Source organism: Phragmites australis, chromosome 16 (assembly GCF_958298935.1).
Source record: "Phragmites australis chromosome 16, lpPhrAust1.1, whole genome shotgun sequence".
NCBI lineage: Eukaryota > Viridiplantae > Streptophyta > Magnoliopsida > Poales > Poaceae > Phragmites > Phragmites australis.
This window is the reverse complement of record NC_084936.1, coordinates 4588141-4607336: the sequence shown is the minus strand read 5'-3', so window position 1 is coordinate 4607336 and position 19196 is coordinate 4588141. Positions and strand designations below refer to the sequence as shown.

Here is a 19196-nt window from a genome sequence, read left to right as displayed (position 1 = left end):
TATATCTTACATCCTATAACTCTCCTATTGCTTCTACACGTATTCTCTCCCCACGGACGGTGCCAGCTTTTGGGGAAAGACCACGGATGGATAGATGTTGGGGAAAGAAAATGTATTCCACGAACAAAGTGCAGCGAGAGCCAATTCACCGGAATGACTCAAGCTTGAAGGAGAAATGGAGATGGATAGAACACCACTTGTTTCCAGGAAAATCTACCCATTTGGCTTGGTGGTCGAGGATTTGTATTTATACTGATATTCATAGTGTGAATGTACAAATATGTCCATATAAGGCTGATAAAGATATAAGTTCTTTACTGTATCACTTGATTGGTATTAAATGCTGATCACTTCCCTGTAAGTGGAGGGTGACCTACGGGCTCCTCCTGGTTGACCTTTCTAAAAGGCCGACAACTCCGAGGGTCACCAGGACGCCAAAGACATAGCCTCCGGAACCCTTCCAGAGCCCTGGGTCTAGAAGAGATCCTAAACCTGATGATCCTCGGGTTTAAACTGACAGAGCTAAAAGGACGTCAGGGTCTTGATGGCGACCCCTAACACATAGCATGCTGATCACTCTATTACTTTTTTAAGCCGTGTTCGAAGAAAAGCTTGAGATCAAAGTTGTGTTGCCGCCTTGCCGGTGCGAGCAAGCCTGGCCAGTGGCGCTGCGGTTTGGGGCCTGCTTACTGGGGAATAATTCAGGATATGACGCTAGATAGAGTGTCAATTCAGGACCCGTGACTTTATATCTCATGGGCCAGGGGACACATGTCAGTGAGACATAAATTAGAAAATCCTAAATAGCCACCAGTGTCATATCCTGAAATCCTCCGCTCACTTGTTAACTTAGCAGCCACCTGGGTTTAAGATGGACATATGTTCATGTTCATATTTAGTGAATCCTAGAACTCGTATATGCTCCAGGCATATTTTCAAGAGGACGCAATGGATTTATCTTGTTCGCGTTTGTTTCCCATGCTACGTCCAATGTTTATCGCAGGAAATTAATAACACAAATGGCATACTCGTCGTACAGCGTTCACTACCTGCATGCAATGCAACCATCATTTGACTTCAATTCGTACCTGCATTCTGAGGCAGCGGTCGTCCGGCAATTTTCTAAAAGGTGTACACTACCGAATCATGGCTTTCATGGTTTATGAGCGTAGATGGTGACGATGGAGTTGGGTACGTCTCCCTGGCTTTCACATCGGTTTTTCATTCATACCCACACACGGGTGGAACGATCAGGACATCTCGTCTTGGCACATGTCCGTGCGTCTAGCGCTGGAGAGAGCCAAAATTTCCAAAATTTGTGTGGCAACTGCCAACGCAGTGCAAGGGCATTTGACCGTCCGACTGAAGTAGCATCAAACATGTGCTCCGATTGAGACATAGGGCGAGCTAACAATGCTGAATTTTTGTAACAACCCAAATTCAGAGTAAATAAAAATTAATGTTATACAAAAGAAAATAAATTACTAGAATAAATAAAACCTAAGTAAGTACATATACCTATATAAGTATAAACAAAAGGATTTAAATTTTATTTGAAAATGTTGATTTATATTTGTATGAATTGCTTGATTTATAGTGTATATTAAATAACATATATATATATATATATTCATGTATGTATATGCAAATACAAGGAATAGGAAATAGGAAAGGAAAAGAAAAGGAGAAATTAAACCTAGGCCGAGACTGCCTCTCTTCAGCCCAACCCACCCTCTGTCTCCCTTTCTCTTCCACCGGCCTGACCGCACCCCTCCTTCCGGCCCGAGATGGCCCAACCCCACTCTCTCCCTCACCCGCTCTCTTCTCACTGTTCTGGGCTGCAACCCTCCGCTCCAGCCCAACTCCGTGCACTCTCACGCCAGCCCAGCTCGCCGCCTCCTTCTTCCTCATCTCACTCTCTTTTTGTTCTTGTCCGGCAAAAACACAACAACGAAAGGAACCGCGTCGACCTGCCCGTAACTGAGCCGGACTTCTTCCAGAGATCGCAAAAACGCGTTCACCTAAGCATCGCGAAGCCATAGTCCATATCATTTCCTACAGAGCTCGATTCAAACTCGAAATAGAGATCGAGGTCAACGTCAACCCACTGCCTGAGATCGTCCGATTCAAATTGAGCCGAATTTGAGCAAGGGATCTTCGGGAAGGTGCTTAGAAAGATTCATTGGATCTTACAGCCGTCTGTGCCTGCATGGATGCAAGCATCGTTTGACTTGTATGCAATTCGTACCTAGCTGCATGCTGAGGCGCGGTCGCTCGGCAACGTAATGTTGCTGCTCTCCCTAGCCTATAAGTACACCGCAATACTACAGTAATCGGCAAGAGGAAGAACAAAGAAAACTAATTCAGATAGATATCGAGAAGATGGCGTCTACGCCTCAGTTTGCTCCGTCAATGATGTTCAGGGGCTGCGAAAGGCTCCGACCTTTCACCCAAGTCTGTGGGGTGATTTCTTCGCCACTTTCCAGCCACCCACTGCACATCAGGTAACATCGGCATCAGAATGATGGTACATGACATTCTGATCCACAAAACTGACTGGTATACTTGCTTGTCATGTGCAGCGTGCATACATGGCAGAAAGAGCCGAAGTGTTAAAAGAACAAGTTAGGAAGATGCTGAAGGGCGCAAATGAAGTACCAAAAATACTGGATCTTGTAATCACACTGCAACGGCTTGGACTGGATAATCACTACGAGAATGAGATGGACGAGCTGTTGAACTTTGTTTACAATTCTGATTACGATGATAAAGATTTGAATTTAGTTTCACTGCGATTTTATCTTCTACGAAAGAATGGCTATCATGTGTCATCTGGAAAGAATGGCTATGATGTTAGTAGGAAAAATGCTTAAAAGACAATCATAGACTACAGTTACAACTTACTACGTAAAACCACAAAAAGTGCACTGAAAAGTATATTAAGAAGCTGTCAACATTATTAACCAAAATCATAATACAGTTTATCATGCTTTATGCTATTTTGATGTCCATGCTTCATTTGATTACTTCAGTACCAATTTTGGGGTCTTTGGTATATAAAGGATAAAGTGGTTTCGTTATCAACATAGATATCTATGAATACGTATATCAGCATGTATGTAGCTACTATGCACTAATGTACCATCAGCTATTTCCAACTGCTCAAATCCCAAGACATGCAAGTAAAATTGCAGTTATCATGGTAAAATGTGCCCAGTCCAATAAAACCTTTGACGTGTTGTATTTGATTTGTATACTTTTGGAGCTAAAGAACTAATAATATTCCTTACTTGCTTGACTTTGCAAATGTTTTTCTAAACTTTAAAGATAAGGAAGGAAATTTTGTTGCTGATGATAGAAAAAGTCTCTTGAGCTTATATAATGCAGCATACCTTTGGACACATGGGGAGAAAGTACTTGATGAAGCCATTATATTCACTAGAGGCCAGCTTAAAGCTGCATTAGATTCTTTGGAATCGACTTTAGCAGATGAGGTAGAAGTACCTCTCTTTCGAAGGGTTAGAATATTGGAAACAAGAAATTATATCCAAATTTACGAAAGGGAGGCTGCACAAATGAGGCCATATTAGAGCTTTTTGCAAAATTCAATTTCAAACTTCTTCAACTTCTTTATTGTGAGGAGTTAAAAAAGATCACAATGTAAGTTAATTCAAACTTTGATTTTTAAAGTTCTCTTCAGTTAAGTCAATTACACAACATATTCACCTTTGTGTCATCACAGATGGTGGAAGCAGCTTAATGTTGAAACAAATTATGTTTTATTCGAGAGAGAATAGTAGTTGAAATGCATTTCTGGATGACAGGAGCATACCCTGAGCACAAAATTCTCTTTCACGAGTTATACTAACGAAGATGATAGCCTATTTCACCATACTAGATGATATAATGGATACCTACAGTACAACTGAGGAGGGCATGCTGCCTGCTGAGGCAATATACAGGTACAATAGTCTCCTTTGCAATCTAATAATGATATTGTAAATTTATCTTCGACCCCATCATCACTGTTAATTTATATGCATTTGCCATTTGTTGCATATGAAAAACATTTATCGTGGTGAGCCCTTCATAGTCAGCAGCAGCTGCACAGCGTGATGCAGCGGCAGATTAGATTGTCTCTTATCTAAGTATCTTAATATTTGGGTTAATTTAGGATGCTATCTCTAGTAATTGTTTATTTGGATAGGATTATTATGAGTAGAGATCTTAGGGGACAAGTCAAGTCAAGGATACAAAAAGCTAGACATTACATTGTTGTTTGTCAAAACCAAGTTAGCAATGGCAGAGCTTCAGACCAAAAGGAAAGACAAAAACTAGAGGGTGAACGAGTTAGGAATTCAGATATGTCTATTTCAAACTCAAACAGTAGTAGCACAAACACTACTACGTTACCTATAAATTGCACACTTCTAAGGTTGCAATAGTTTAAGACACATGTTAGCCTATATAAAGCTCCATTCATGCAACCACGAAGGATAAACTAGCCTTTCTCCTCAGCTACGGTCTAATTCTCCATATCCCACGCGCCTTTAACCCATTCCTTTGTTGTTGCAAAGGGATCCTTCCTATCCCCATCGGCTCTGGCCACTGGACCTTAGAGAAACTCCAAAGGACTCGCATCCATCGTCACATCTACCGAGCAGGACGAAAAACATGACTCCAACCGGATCACTATCTTCCTCGGTATTTTCGTTCGCTCGCTATCCGAAGTAATTTGCTGGCCACATCTACCCAACGGGAGTCGCTCGTTATCGCTATCTAGCTCGTCCGAACGAGAGGTTGACTGTGGACCCGCTATGAACAGTACTCGTAGCTCCAATTTTCCTTCTCATCTTCTCTATTCAAAACACTGGTCTTCTGTTGCTCCAAAAATCTTAAAACTTTTTGTACTTATTCTATAATCCATGTGCAACTAATTTTAATTAGATTCACCCAAAAAGGTTTGTGTAGAATTTAAACTAAAATTCTCCAAAAATTCTACTTTTATAACTTTTAGCAATTGTTAGGGACTTAAATAAATTATTAAAAATTAAAAAAAATCACTAATATTCTTTTTATATAATGGACTAATTTTTAAAATTAATTTTACCCAAAGGTTATATGGTGAAGAAGTGAGTTCATTTCTATAGGTGAGTGGAATTTATGGAGCAAAATTTAAAGAGTCAGTTGAAGCGTATAGAGAAATATAGAGTAAATCTTTTGAAGATACTCTCTATACAAAGATATAGTGAGCGAAATTTAGAGAGTTGATTGAAGATGCTCTTACACCCCCATCCCTCACGCAGCCTCGCACTCGAGAGCAAGGCATGCCAGGCGTAGCCTCTCGCCTCCCATGCTTCCTAAGCTCAGCACATCCCTAGCCTAATATTCCCCTCCCTTTTGGCTAAGGTGCTTCTTTCTCTCCCTTAAAATCCCTCCCCTCTCGCTCCCCTGGCACCACAACTAACCAAGCCCACTGACTATGGGCTACCCTATAAAAATAGTTTCAAGTGTCTCTCAAAATTTGCACGACTCTCCAATGACATTGCATCAACAAAATTCTTTCTCTACCTTTACTTTGCACACATGCGGGAACCTTTATGTGTATTATGCACCTTAGCATTGCTACATTATTTAGTGAAATCTACCGGTTTACCTCATCAAAATCAAGATGATCATTTGTCTCCATAGAAGTCTTGATAGGCTTGGCATCTTTCCATACCAAATTTTTTCAATATACCCTTCAAATATTTTGATTAGCTAATAAAAGTCTCATCTTTGAGTTGCTTGATTTGAAGTCTACAAAAGAAACTCAATTTAACAAACATAGATATTTCAAATTCCCTTGACATCATTTCTCTAAATTTCTCACAAAAATCTTTGTTAGTAGATCGAAAACTGATATCATCAATATAAATTTGACATACAAAGAAATCATTTGCAATAGATTTAGTGAACAAATTAGTATCAACTTTTCCAACTTTAAAGCCTTTTGAAACAATAAAATCTCTAATGCCCTGTTTGTTTCCTGCTTCTGGTTCTGCTTCTGCTACTGGCAGAAGCCAGAAGCCAGAAGCTAGAACAAACGGGGTTCTGAAGAAGTGTCTTCTGCTACTGGCAGAAGCCAGAAGCCAGAAGCTAGAACAAACGGGGTTCTGAAGAAGTGTCTTCTGGAGAAACTAAAGCTGAGAAACTCGCTGAGATATGCTTTTCTGAGAAGCTAGGTGCTGAGAAGCCAAAAATTTATTGTAGAAGCCAACAGCCTATTTTCAAAAGCAACTTTTCAGACAAGCCAAAAGCACAGCTTTTCAGAAAAGCTCAAAAGCAGAAGCTCAAACAAACAAACCCTAAGTCTCTTGCATGTGGGGCTTGTTTAAGGCCATAGAGAGTTTTAGAGAGTTTATATATATGATTTATTTTTTTAGGATCTTCAAAATTAGGAGGTTATTCAACAAAGACAAGTTCACTAATTTTACTATTCAAAAATGCACTTTTCACATTTGATATAACTTAATATTATGAGATGAAGCAAAAGCAAGTAAGATTCTAATAGCCTCAAGTCTAGCTACAGGAGCAAATATTTCATTGAAATCCAAATCTTTAACTTGAGTATATCCTTGTGCAACCGATCTTTATTTATTTTTCACAAAAATTCTTTCTTCAACTTGCTTATTCCGAAAAACTTATTTTGTGCCAATCACATTATGATTTCTTGATCTTTCTACCAATTTTCATACATTATTGCAAGTGAAGTTATTTAACTCTTCATGCATTATATTTACTCAATCTGGATCATTTAGAGCTTCTTATATATGGTTAGGCTCAATAGAAGATACAAAGAGTAGTGTTCACAAAATGAAGCAATACGAGAACGAGTTTGAACACCCTTATTAAGGTCACCAACAATTTGATCAATAGGATGATCCTTGGTAAATGCATGGTGAACTTTTGGATGAGCTACTGGCACTTGTGATGGAGTTAATGAAGTGGTAGCTTGTTGTGATTGATCATCCATGTATTCCATATTATGAGCTTGAACTTGATCATTTGTAGTGGAAGTAGATGGAATAGCCCGAATTGAGGTAGATGTATCATCATTTTGTTCATCTTCCTCTTTTGACTTAATATCACTTATTGACATATTCTTGATAGCACTTCTCAAATCATCATTACCTACATCATCCAAATTTTCTTGCTCTTCTTGAGAGCCATTAGTTTCATCAAATTCAATATCATGTGTCTCTCCAACTAAACTAGAATTTTGGTTGTAGACACGATAAGCTTTACTATAATAAGAATAACCAAGTAAGAAATATTCATCACATTTTCTTTAGAATTTTGATAAACGAATACCTTTCTTTAGAATGTAGCATTTTCATCCAAATACCCGAAAATATGAGATGTTTGGTTTTCTTCCAATAAGGAGCTCATATGAAGTTTTCTTGAATAACCGGTGACAATATAACTTATTTGATAAATGGAAAGCGGTATTGATAGCTTTGGCCAAAAAATTATCTAAAACATCATATTCCAAAAGTATTGATCTTGCCATATCAATAAGAGTCTGATTCTTCCTTTCAACTACTCTATTTTGCTCCGGAGTGTATTTGCCCAAGAATTAATGTTTAATACCCTTTTCTTCACAAAAATCCTCAACCTTTGTGTTCTTAAATTCAGAGCTATTGTCACTTCTCACTTTCTTGACCTTGAGCTTAAATTCATTTTCAGCCCTTTTAGCAAAGCTTTTGAAGGTGTTAAATACAATAGTCTTATCATGTAAAAAGAATACCCAAGTATATCTAGAGAAATTATCAATGATGACAAGATAATTGCTATTACCTCCAATACTTACATATGTTGTTGGACTAAATAAATCTATGTGTAGTAATTCCAAAGGTCTTGAGGTTGACATGGAGCTTTTGTACGGATGTGAGTTTCCCACTTGCTTTCCGGCTTGACAAGCGCTACATAGCTTGTTCTTTTGAAATTTCACATCCTTCGACCCTACAAATAGATCATGCTTTAACAAATAATTTAGTTGATTCATACCAACATGACAAAACCTCCTATGCCAAAGCTAACCTTTTTGATGACTTTGTAAATAAACATGTGCTTAGGCTTGCATCATTAGAAGTGAACTCAACTAGATAAAGATTACCATATCTAAAACTTTTGAAAACTACACTATTATCCTTCATGCTAGATATTATCACATCATTTGGAGAAAAAGTGCATAAAAGATCAAGATCACATAATTGAGCAACGGATAATAAATTAAAATTTAGAGATTCAACTAGTAAGACATTTGAGATAGACAAATCATTTGAGATAGCAATTTTACCTAATCCTTTTACCTTTCCTTTGTTATTATCTTCAAATGTGATTTTGTCATATTTCGATCCATCATTGCTCATAGAAGTGAACATCATTTGATTTCCAGTCGTGTGTTGAGTGCATCCACTATCTAGCACCCAATGTCTCCCACTGAACTTGTAGTTCACCTACAAAACAAGGTTAAGCTCTTTTAGTTACCCAAACTTATTTGGGTCCTTGGATCTTAGTTACCAAGAGTTTAGGCACCCAAATTGCATTCTTTTTAGCACCAATTATAAGAGTGCTAAAAAATCTAGCTTTAACACTATCATTAGAATATCTCTTAAGAACATAGCATAAATCAAAAGATGCATATGAATTATCCTTAATATTTTTGCTATCTTTTTCAACATGCCCGATTTTCTTGCATTTCATGCAATAACCGCTACCTTTTCACAAAAGTGGTTTTGTGATGAATGAATGCTTTCTTACCCTTCTTGGGAACATAAATAAGGCCTTTCTTCTTGATGGAGAACCTTTGACAATCCAAAACTTGTCTAAGTTTGGATTATCCAATATAGCATCTTGCAAGATCATTGATTAGTTTTTCAACCTTTTCTTTTTAACATGATATTTTCATCTATAATCAAGACATCATTGCAAGATATAGCTTTGGACAAAGTAAACAAATCATCATGCGAGGTAGATGAACACATAAGAGATGAAGTAGATATATCATCAAGAATATTGCAAGATATACTCACATCTACTTTTGTTTTGTTGGTTTCATGAGCAACAAGAGAGTCATGAGCTTCCTTAAGCATCTCATGAGTTTCTTTTAGGCCCTCATGAGATATCTTTAGCTCTTCATAGGATTCTTGAAGAGAGGTGTGTCTTCTCCTCAATTCCTTGCTCTTTCTTTGCTCATTAAGTCATCAAAACATTTATTAACTCAACTAGATCATTATATGAATATTAATCTTCATCACATAATACCTTAGAGTCTCCTTTTGCCATGAGGCAATAAGATGTGGAGAAGAGTGAAGGTACCTCCTTGATGGCTACACCGGCAAGACTCTTTTGAGATGGCTTCTCATTATCAGAGTCAAAGCTTGAGCTTGCATCCTAATCCCACTCAATATAGCATGCTTGGTCATCTTTTCATTGTAGTATTTCTTGAATACCTTCTTGCCATCACTATCCTTCTTCTTCTTGGTATACTTTTCTTCCTTGTTTTTGCAATTTATGGCAATGTGTCCCTTTTCGCCACATTCAAAGCATCTTCTTTCTTCGAAGGGATTCCCTTTGGAAGATTGTCCCTTCTTGCTATATACACCTTGATATCTCTTCTTCTTCATGAATTTCTTGAATCTTCTCACAAAAGAGCCATTTCTTCATCAATCTTCATCTTCATTATCACTCTCTTCATGATCATCTTAGCCTTGAATGCAACATTTTTCTTCTTGGCATTGGTAGTTTCATCATGAAGATGTTCCTGTGACTTCTTGAAATTGTCATGAGTGAGAATTTCACTCAAGATTTAAATTGGAGTTGTATCCTTTAAATTTGACCTCACAAGCAAAGTTACGATTGTGTCATATTTATTAGGCAAAGCTCTAAGAAATTTATGAGAGAAATCAACATCGAAAACATCCATACCAAGCTCCTTGATCTCATTTATTATGTTGTTTAAACGATTGAACATTTCTTCAATACTTTCGTTTGGCAACATAGTAAATTTCTCAAGTTTCCCTTTGTAAACAAAAAACTTTGCATCCTTAACCATGATTGTGCCTTCATAAATTTCTTTGAGCCTTTCCCAATCTCATGAGCGGTCTTAAGTTTACAAATACGATTAAACTCATTAAGACCTAAAGCACCATAAAGAAGATTCATAGCTTGAGCATTTGCAAGATTATTATCCCTATCTTCAACGGTAAGATTAGTAGGATCAAGAATTATATAATCCTTATCCACTATATCCCATAACTTACCGTCCATAGCCTTAAGATAGACGGTCATTCTAGCCTTCCAATATGCATAGTTTGACCCCTCAAAGAACGGAGGCTTCCCCATATTGATATGAGTATCACTAGCCATAATCCTACTTCGAGATGGTTCAATCCGCTATAAAAAGGAGTTCTAGGCTCTGATACCACTTGTAGGATCTAGGATACTAACTAGAGGGGAGTAAACAGGCGGTTTTAAAACTAATTTCTAAGCGATCAAGAAAACTTACGAAAACAAACTAAAGATCACTAGAACTATAAGAAACAACTAAAAGCTATGTCAAGGTTTGCAATCCTAGGGTGACATGCAACAGTTTATATTTTAGGAAGATAAATTGTATAAGGTAAATTGTATGAAGGTAAATAGCTCAACAATAAAGTAATAGCTCAAGAGATGACACAAAGTTTATCCCGTGGTATCGGTGATTTACTGATTACTCCTAATCCACGTTGAGGTGAGTTCAAGCTTCTAACCGCGTCTCTATCAAGTATCCAATTCTCACACGAAGAAAGGGCTCACACCAAGCAACGTGATCTTAAGCCGGAATAGAGCAATACACTACTCACTACCTCGATTCCACTAGAATAGCACTTTGCCACTCTGCCAAGGCGTGCTCAAAGCCAAGAGAGGGAGAGAAGGAGGGCAAGAGCTCAAATGTATTGTGTTGAAGTGCTAGAGACCTCCCTTGAACCAGCCAAGCGACTATATATAGACCACACTCCAAAATTTGACAGTTTCTGTTGATTTGACATATCTGTGACACTGTCAGTCAGACCATAGGTCAATTAGTGGTCAGACCGCTGGCCGTTCAACAGCTATAAAGTCATGATGATGACTTCTGACATAGGCTAGAGGTCAGATCGCCAACCCTCTCGGTCAGACCATGAGCTGGGAACAAAGTGCCAAAAACTCTTTGTTCCCGGGTGGGACTGGCCATGCTCGGCGGTCAGCCCACGAGCAGGGAATAGAGTGCCAAAACTCTCTGTTCCCAGGTAGTCAAACCGGTCATGCCCAGTGGTCAGACCATGAGCAGAGAACAAAGTGCCAAAACTCTCTGTTCTTGGGCGATCAGACCGGCCATGCCCGACGGTCAGATCGTTAGCCAGAGCAGAGGGTCTGAACCCCTCTGTTCCTTGGCGATCAGACCGGGCCGCACCACAGTCAGACCAGTACTAAGGTCGGAACACATCTCAAACATGGTTATTCAGTAGTTAGACCGGCAAAGAGCTTTGGTCAAATCACGATACATGAAACTTGAACAAAATAGCCTTTGCTATACAGCGGTCAGACCGGCCGTTCCGGCGGTCAGACCACCACAACTCAGAAACACCCCAAAGGTCGTTTTCTTTAGTTTCTCTCAAACTAAATTTCCCACTCTATATGAAATGCAAGTTTGGGTAATTGTGGCACTATAGATGTCTTAAGTAAATGCATATCAATCCCTCTTAATAGTACGGTTGTTATCTATCAATCCAATCAATTTTCTTCTCTAATCTCTTTTGATCGGCAAGAGAAAATGCCCTACAATTATATCTTTGCCCAACAATTGTGTCAGGATTAATTATACAGCTTGCTGTAAAAGGTTTCTACAACTTTAGAGTTCCAAAAACAAGCCTCATCAGAGATGTATCTTTCTCATTGCTGCCTGCAAACACAACTGTATTTATAGAACAGTTCTGACACATAAGTAGCGGCATATATATATACTCTCCAGCCACAGATAAGTGAAGTTTTGGATTGTGTGCAATGATCATATATAAACTTTGAGTATCATAACGCCACATGCATGATGAACATTCAAGTCAGGTTCTAATTAATTTTCTATTATTAGCATATATTTTTGTTGGATAATGACTTGAACATCTGTAAATGCTGTCTTAACCCCATAAACATGTCCCAAGCTAATTTGTTTTATTTGGTACTCTTCTGCGTAGCGCATATTTCAGGGGCAATATACCCTAGCTCCGGAGTCCAAAATATGTCTTCGCTCTCAAAGAGATCTACAATCAGGTCTCACCGCTATCAACAATTTGTGAAATGACTGTGAAATATTTATAAGTAATATAGGGATGCATGTTGGTCATACACGAATATCGCGTTGTGGATCTTTAATGGTTGTCTCTGATTTCTACCCGACTAGACTTGTTCTGGGGTTTCCTGACTTTGTAGATTTTGAAGGTGCGAGTAGCTCTAATGTTGAAGCAATTGAAAAGGCTTGTATTGTAGATGACGTCTTATGATTGTATAAAGGCCTGCTCTGGGCATACCACTCGCCTCCTTTTATAGTCAGGGAAAGGTGGGAGTAACCTACTCGGACTCCTGCAACCGTATCTTCCGTGGATTGTAGATCCTCTGGATATCTAGAAGAAACCTACCAAATACAGGAATGGTTTCCTTGTCGGGTAGGATTACCTATCTGATGTTTATCCTCATGTCTTATATATTCCATGGCGGTAACGAACCATACTGAAACAAGTAAAGAACAAGTGGGGCATAGGTAAATCTTGTAGATACACCGTATTTATAGAATATATAATAAATAATTATATATCCTCGTCAACCATGTATCATTCTTTATTATTCTGTTTTCCAGTTGACGTCATCTTAGACTCTGAATCTACGTTGGAAGGTGTTGCTATCCTAGACTCCCAGAATAATTCTAGCTTTCAGGATACTTTTGCATGGACATTATAGAAGACTTATGTGCCAAGTCTAGTGCTTGGGCCTTGTGCGTTGGGTCTCTTGGACTATCGTGGGATGCTTGGGGCTTGATGTGCCAGGTTCCGGCCCATCTTGTATGGAGAGCTATGCCTCGTATCAGCACTTGTCGTATTTCACTATTTTCAGCCATTTTTCGGAGAATTTCTACAAATCAAGTTCCATTGACATTATATCGCAAATTTGTCGACATTAAGAATGGGGAGAAGCTCAACTCATGATTCTGGCCAGAGATGGCTCGCCAGAGCTTTGGCATGGAGGAGGTGGAAGAGGACCTTGCCTTCCAAGTCTAGTCACACACACACACACACACACACACACACACACACACACACACACACACACACACACACACACACACACACAGAGAGAGAGAGAGAGAGAGAGAGAGAGAGTCTAAACTGTCTCTTTGTCTTGCTGGTTCAGCAAAAAAAGCAAAACCATGTGGAACAGATGCTCCGACTTAGTGAAGGCACGTCACGACCTAACTTAGTGTAGGACCAAGAATGACGATTAGAAGCGGGTGAATAGGCACCTCACCAAATTCTTGGATGACCTTTTCCTATTTTCTCACCTCACGCACATCAAAACAAAGAGCAGAAAAAAAAAAAAGGGAAATAAGAGAAAATCACAATGATCATGAAAAGACCATGGCTCTACTGGATGGATCTAAATAGTAGGTTCCATGAGAAACCAATCCAAGTGTCATCGCTCACAAACTATTGCAACTTGATTTAAAAACACTTAGATCCAAAGAAATGAGAATCAGATGAAAAAATTCTTCAAGTTGATGGATCTAGAGGATGGGGATTGTTCACGACCAACTCATATGTGATTCTTATCCCTCTAGGAACAAGAAGAACAACTTTAACAAGGTGGAAAATTTCAGCTTTCAAACAAAAATGAAAATTACAATGAAAACTGAGAAACTTGCAACCAAGAACGGGAGCCAATAGAGAGAAACAAGAAAGAGATGAACACAAGTATAGGAGGAAACATAAACTTCATTACTTCCAAAGGACAGCCATATTTTCGACGAATTATAAAGTATTTTGCATACAAAAGGCTCTCACATAATACATAGGCTAAATACTCCCCTCACCCTTCTAAAACCCTAGCTTACAATTCTCAAATGGCTGGCTCAAAGGGCTCAACCATCTCTTCCCCTCTATTTATAGCATAGATTCCTTGACCCATAAGTTTTCTAGATTGTTCTAAAAATGTCTGTCTCTTCCAACACACTCCTACCTACCATCTAGGGTATTTTTGTCCACCTTTTTCCTCATCCATCGGACGGCCGTGGCGCCTTCATGACTTAGTTTCATCTCAACGTAAGCTTCACAATGATGCCATGTGCACTCCTCCTTCCCATGATTCTAAGGCCAAACCGCAAAATCTCCTTGAGCACTTCTCAAAGTGTGACTCACCACCACTTGCTTACACTTTAGCATGCCTCACGAGGTTGACACGTGTACTTCGTCATGCAATCTTGACTGCTAGCAAGTCTCTCCCACTCCTGATCCCTTGAGCCACCTTATCACTTGCACCAATATCCCTTTCACTTGACTTTGTCAACACGCCATCTTCATCCGCCTTTCATACTTTGTTTGTTTTTCATGTGTACAACTAGGATCACCCTTCACTCCAGCCGGCCTCCTTGATCATCCGGCACCAAGCATGCTGCTTAGCACCAATCATCCCGCCATCTACCGTCAAGTTGTATCCATGACATCCACATGACAAGACAAGCAAAACACACATCTCCAACTCCATTATAGATTAGTCAAAATCAAAATCCTCAGTCGAAAATCTTTTCTCAGAAAAATCGTGAACACTTGATGTTCCGGTGTGAAAAGCTTCGAATCACCGGACCATCTGTTGTGTGCAATATTTCCTCCACTTAAAACCTCATAGAAAACCTTACAGTGAAGCCTCCAGTGTGTACAAAGCCCATCATCGGATCATTCGGTGAGTACAGCTGCACCATACACCCCATGTTGCAACCTCTCTGAAACAAATTGTCCGATGAAGCATCCAGTGTGAACATCTTCAAACACTGGACCATCCGATGTAAACATCTTCAAACATCGGACCATCCGGTGTGTAGTACAACTCTAGACACTCCATTTTGCACAACTCCTGGAAAATAGTCCAATGTGTATCTTGCTTGAACACTGGACCATCTGGTGAACACATTAGTTTTTGCCTCTGAACTGAAATGCTCTGGTATGAAGTTTTCTAAACACCAGAACATCTGGTGTGGTCAACTCCCCACACACCGGACAATCCGGTGAGTACATTTTTCCTAGACTCAGAGACAAATGTCATTTCCATTTTTCTCTGCAACTTTGGTTACTCATGATCATAATTGCAGTATAGAGAAATGCTCATGCAATCCCACAAATCATCAAACAAAATGAACAACCTTATCAATCACTCATCACAAATAAACCAAGGTACATTTCAACTTGATTTTTCACTTAGTAACGTTGGAGACTGTCCAAATCAATCCAACGCATATCCTTCCATCTAGTTGCTTATGTCATTGCCTTTGTCTTCATCCATGCCGCAACAAATTGTCCGCCGACGAGATGGAGGTTGTACACTTGTAGGGGATGAGCACTACTACAGAATTGGTCATAAATAGCACTTCATCACCGCCAGTTGTATAAGAACCGACATTGAAAATGTATCACTATGGTTGCCCGAACCATGATGGAGCCGCTGAGAACCAACACTGATGTATCAGTGCCGGTTTTTAACATGAACTGACACTGATACCGACCCATCAGTGCTAGTTGTAGCCTGAACTGGTAGTGAAGCTAGCCCAGACCCAAAATTTGCATTTAATCATATTTTTACTCTCTCGCAACGTCTGATTGGCTCGGTCTTATCTCTTCGCATCCTCTCATCTCCTCTCTGCCACCACTCTCAGCATCACCTCGGCCATTGCTGTCATTGTCCCGCTCTCCTGCCACCGCATCGCCTTGGCTGCCGCCACCATCACCTACTCCCACTTCCCTACCGCTGCATCACCTCAAACACCATCGTCCTCACCTGCCTTCTCCCCCACCAGCATCCCCATCGACCTCCCCCACCGGCCTCCTCCTGATCTCCTCCCCCACTGGCCTCGTGAGATCCATGATGGAGGGTCCAAGGGAGCCAACCGAGGGGGGAGAGTCTGAGGTCGCAGAGCGTGACAAGACAAGGGTTGACTCACTGTGGCTTGTCGTTTGTGCTCGTGGTTGATGTCAAGAAGGACGGTGGTGGCAGCCTTTGTGTTGTGTGTTGTGTGTTGTGTGCTGTAGTGGTGGCCTTTGTGCCGCCATGTTTTCTTGTGCAAGGCGGAGCAAGGCGAGCTATGGCATGGAGCCAGCTCGGCTGCCGCAACCGCTGGCATGCTAAGTCACCACTGTCATGCCACAGCTCGAGCTCATTTCTGTTTTTCCTCCTGAGAATGCCTATCGCTACTGGTTCTAGACTCAATAGTGATAGTTACAATTTTCACTGCCGAGTAAAGACTGTCAGTTCCAAAACCGGCAGTGATGGGGTTTTGAAACTGGCAGTGATCAGCCTTTTTGTGGTAGTGGAGCTGGTGAGGATCTGTGGCAGCTGGCTTGTCTGTTGCAGTTGACATGTGACCTTGTTGATGAGGCATCCACTGATGAAGACTCACATGTGAGCAAGAAGGCACGACTTTGCACGGTGAATAGGGACTACAACCTAAAGCTCGAGGCTGCATGCAAGCGCGTGTCCATGGTGGTGTTCCTCATGGTGCAAGCGAGACAGCACCCACCGCGTAGCTTTTTTTGATAAAGGAAGCTTTATTGACTCTTATTGTTATAGAAAGGTGATACAAGAAAATGAGAGTTCACTTTCAGTTTCTGTATAGCTCGGATTAACCACAGAAAAGCAAAAAGCAAAAAATGAACAAAAGTGTTATAAGACACGGTCTATGGTGGAGCATCAATCCGAAGTATAGACCTCCATCCAAACTGGATGAAAATATCTTGGACCGCTCGCTCCATAAGAGTGCATGCCAACACCACCATATGTTGGTGCTCCTTCCGCTGCAACACTGCCCACAAACAGAGCAACCGCCTACAAGCATGGTGTTGGGGAGAAATACCCCAGCATGTAGACGTTACTAAAGGGACACCATTAAGAGCTCCTTCGGAGCCCATGGGCACTAGATCCCTAGCCGAAGGTATGGATTTTGAAGACTATGAACCCTTCTAAACACTACCTCTCGAGACAGGGAAAGTTGCTGGTTTCCGAAAGGGATTATTGGGGGCCATCTTTAAGGACCCCCGATGCCCTTGGCCCCGTTAGCCTATGCCTATGAATCTTGGGTCTCCGAAGGCCTCTCGGGTCTCCGGGCTCCGGAGCTCTCCAAAGCCTCAACCTCATGGAGCCCCAGTCCTCCAGAGCCCAGGTGTCGAAGATTAGTTCCCGATAATATGTCCGTAAATTGACTGGGTACCTTCGAGTGCAGGGATTAATGACGAGACGAGACACACGATGTATAGAGGTTCGGACCTCCGATTAGAGTAATACCCTATATCCTATGGGGGTGTTGCTGCTATATATTGATAATCTCGAGTACAAGTGATGTGGCTAAGACTATTATAAAGAGTAGATCAGATCTAATCTAACCTAGAGCTAAAGTTGCCTTGTAGCTCCTCTGCTGGTGTCTTGATGCTTGCCTCTCTTCTCCTCTCTCCCCTCCCTACCTTTCCGTCTTATATAGGGGTGAGGTACCGACTCCTATCGAGCTGTAGTCGATAGGGAGTTGTCTTCCTTGACGTCTAAGTAGATAGATCTGTTTTGGATACTGATCGTTCTGAGTTGGGTAACCAATCCAAACCTTCCTAGTATGTACTTCCTAGATTCCGGGTGTATCAGGTACCGCTGATTCGATTCCGTGATATCTGGAGTTGCCTAATATATGTTGTACATACCCTGTTTGTGTATGATATACTCCTTATACGTATATACCCTATAATTAAATATTCGACAGTGGCCCCCTAACGCTACCCAGGAGGAGGGATTTCCATAAGCGCGCACTCGAGTGCCACAAAGTTTAAGCTTGGTCGAGTAAAATGGATCAGGCTTATAGTCGAAAGAATTGAGTACGGATGAATCCTTCCTCGAGTATCAAGTGGAAGCTCAGTCGGGTCGAGCGCTCTGCGGCTAACCGAATTTGAGACTTGAAGAAAAAGATTTTGCTGCAGACTGGTCAACTTGACTATATCAGTGAGTGGCAAATGTTTTAGTAATAGTTAGATGACACAAAATGAGGGTTTAAAGATGTCTATATACAAGACTAGCCATATGCAGCATCTCTATAGTGAGGATTGATAAAACTATAGTCAGTTTTGATTATATGCAAGTACCAGTCAGTTAATGTTTAGTTACAGTGTGCCTCCGTCCAGAAATTTCCAATATTGCTACCCACGCTCGGGAGGAATGATCAGGACCTATCCTCTTGGCACACGTCCGTGCGACTAGCGCTGGAGAGAGCGAAATTTCCCAAAATTTGGTGGCAACTGGCAACGGCATTTGATCGTCTGACTGAAGTAACATCAAACATGTAGTCTGATTGAGACATAGGGCAAGCTAACAATGCCGAATTTTTGTAACAACCCAAATTCAGAGTAAATAAAAATTTATTTATACAAAATAAAATAAATTAATAGAATATATAAAGCCTAAATAAGTATATATACCTATTACTACTATAGAACATGTTATAAATAGCGGCTCATCTATACCGGTTGGGTAAAAATCGTCATTGAAAATATATCACTGCCAGTTCTTAACGAGGTCCGTCCAAACAGTGATTGAGCCATTAGAACTAACACTGAAACTGAGTATCAGTGCCGGTTTATGTTACAAACTGGCATTGATATCAGTAGACCCGAAATTTTAATAAACTCTGATTTTAGCTCATGGCTTAGGTCCGGCTCCTCTCTCTTTCTTTGTCCCTTATCTCTTCACGCTCGCACACACCGGCTCGATCTCTCTCTTTCTCTCGCATGTATCTCATCACACCCGCACTCACCAGCCTCCTCCCCCAAGCCTCGCTCACTGCCCCCTCTCTCTCCCCCCTCACTAGCCTCCCTCACCAGCCTCTCTCTCTATCTCGCCTCACC

At 40.6% G+C, this 19196-nt stretch overlaps 1 pseudogene; it reads left to right on the top strand.

The window, feature by feature from the left end:
- Positions 1-1019: 1019 nt before the first annotated feature.
- Positions 1020-4002, top strand: LOC133896061 (beta-sesquiphellandrene synthase-like; annotated as a pseudogene).
- Positions 4003-19196: the final 15194 nt, after the last annotated feature.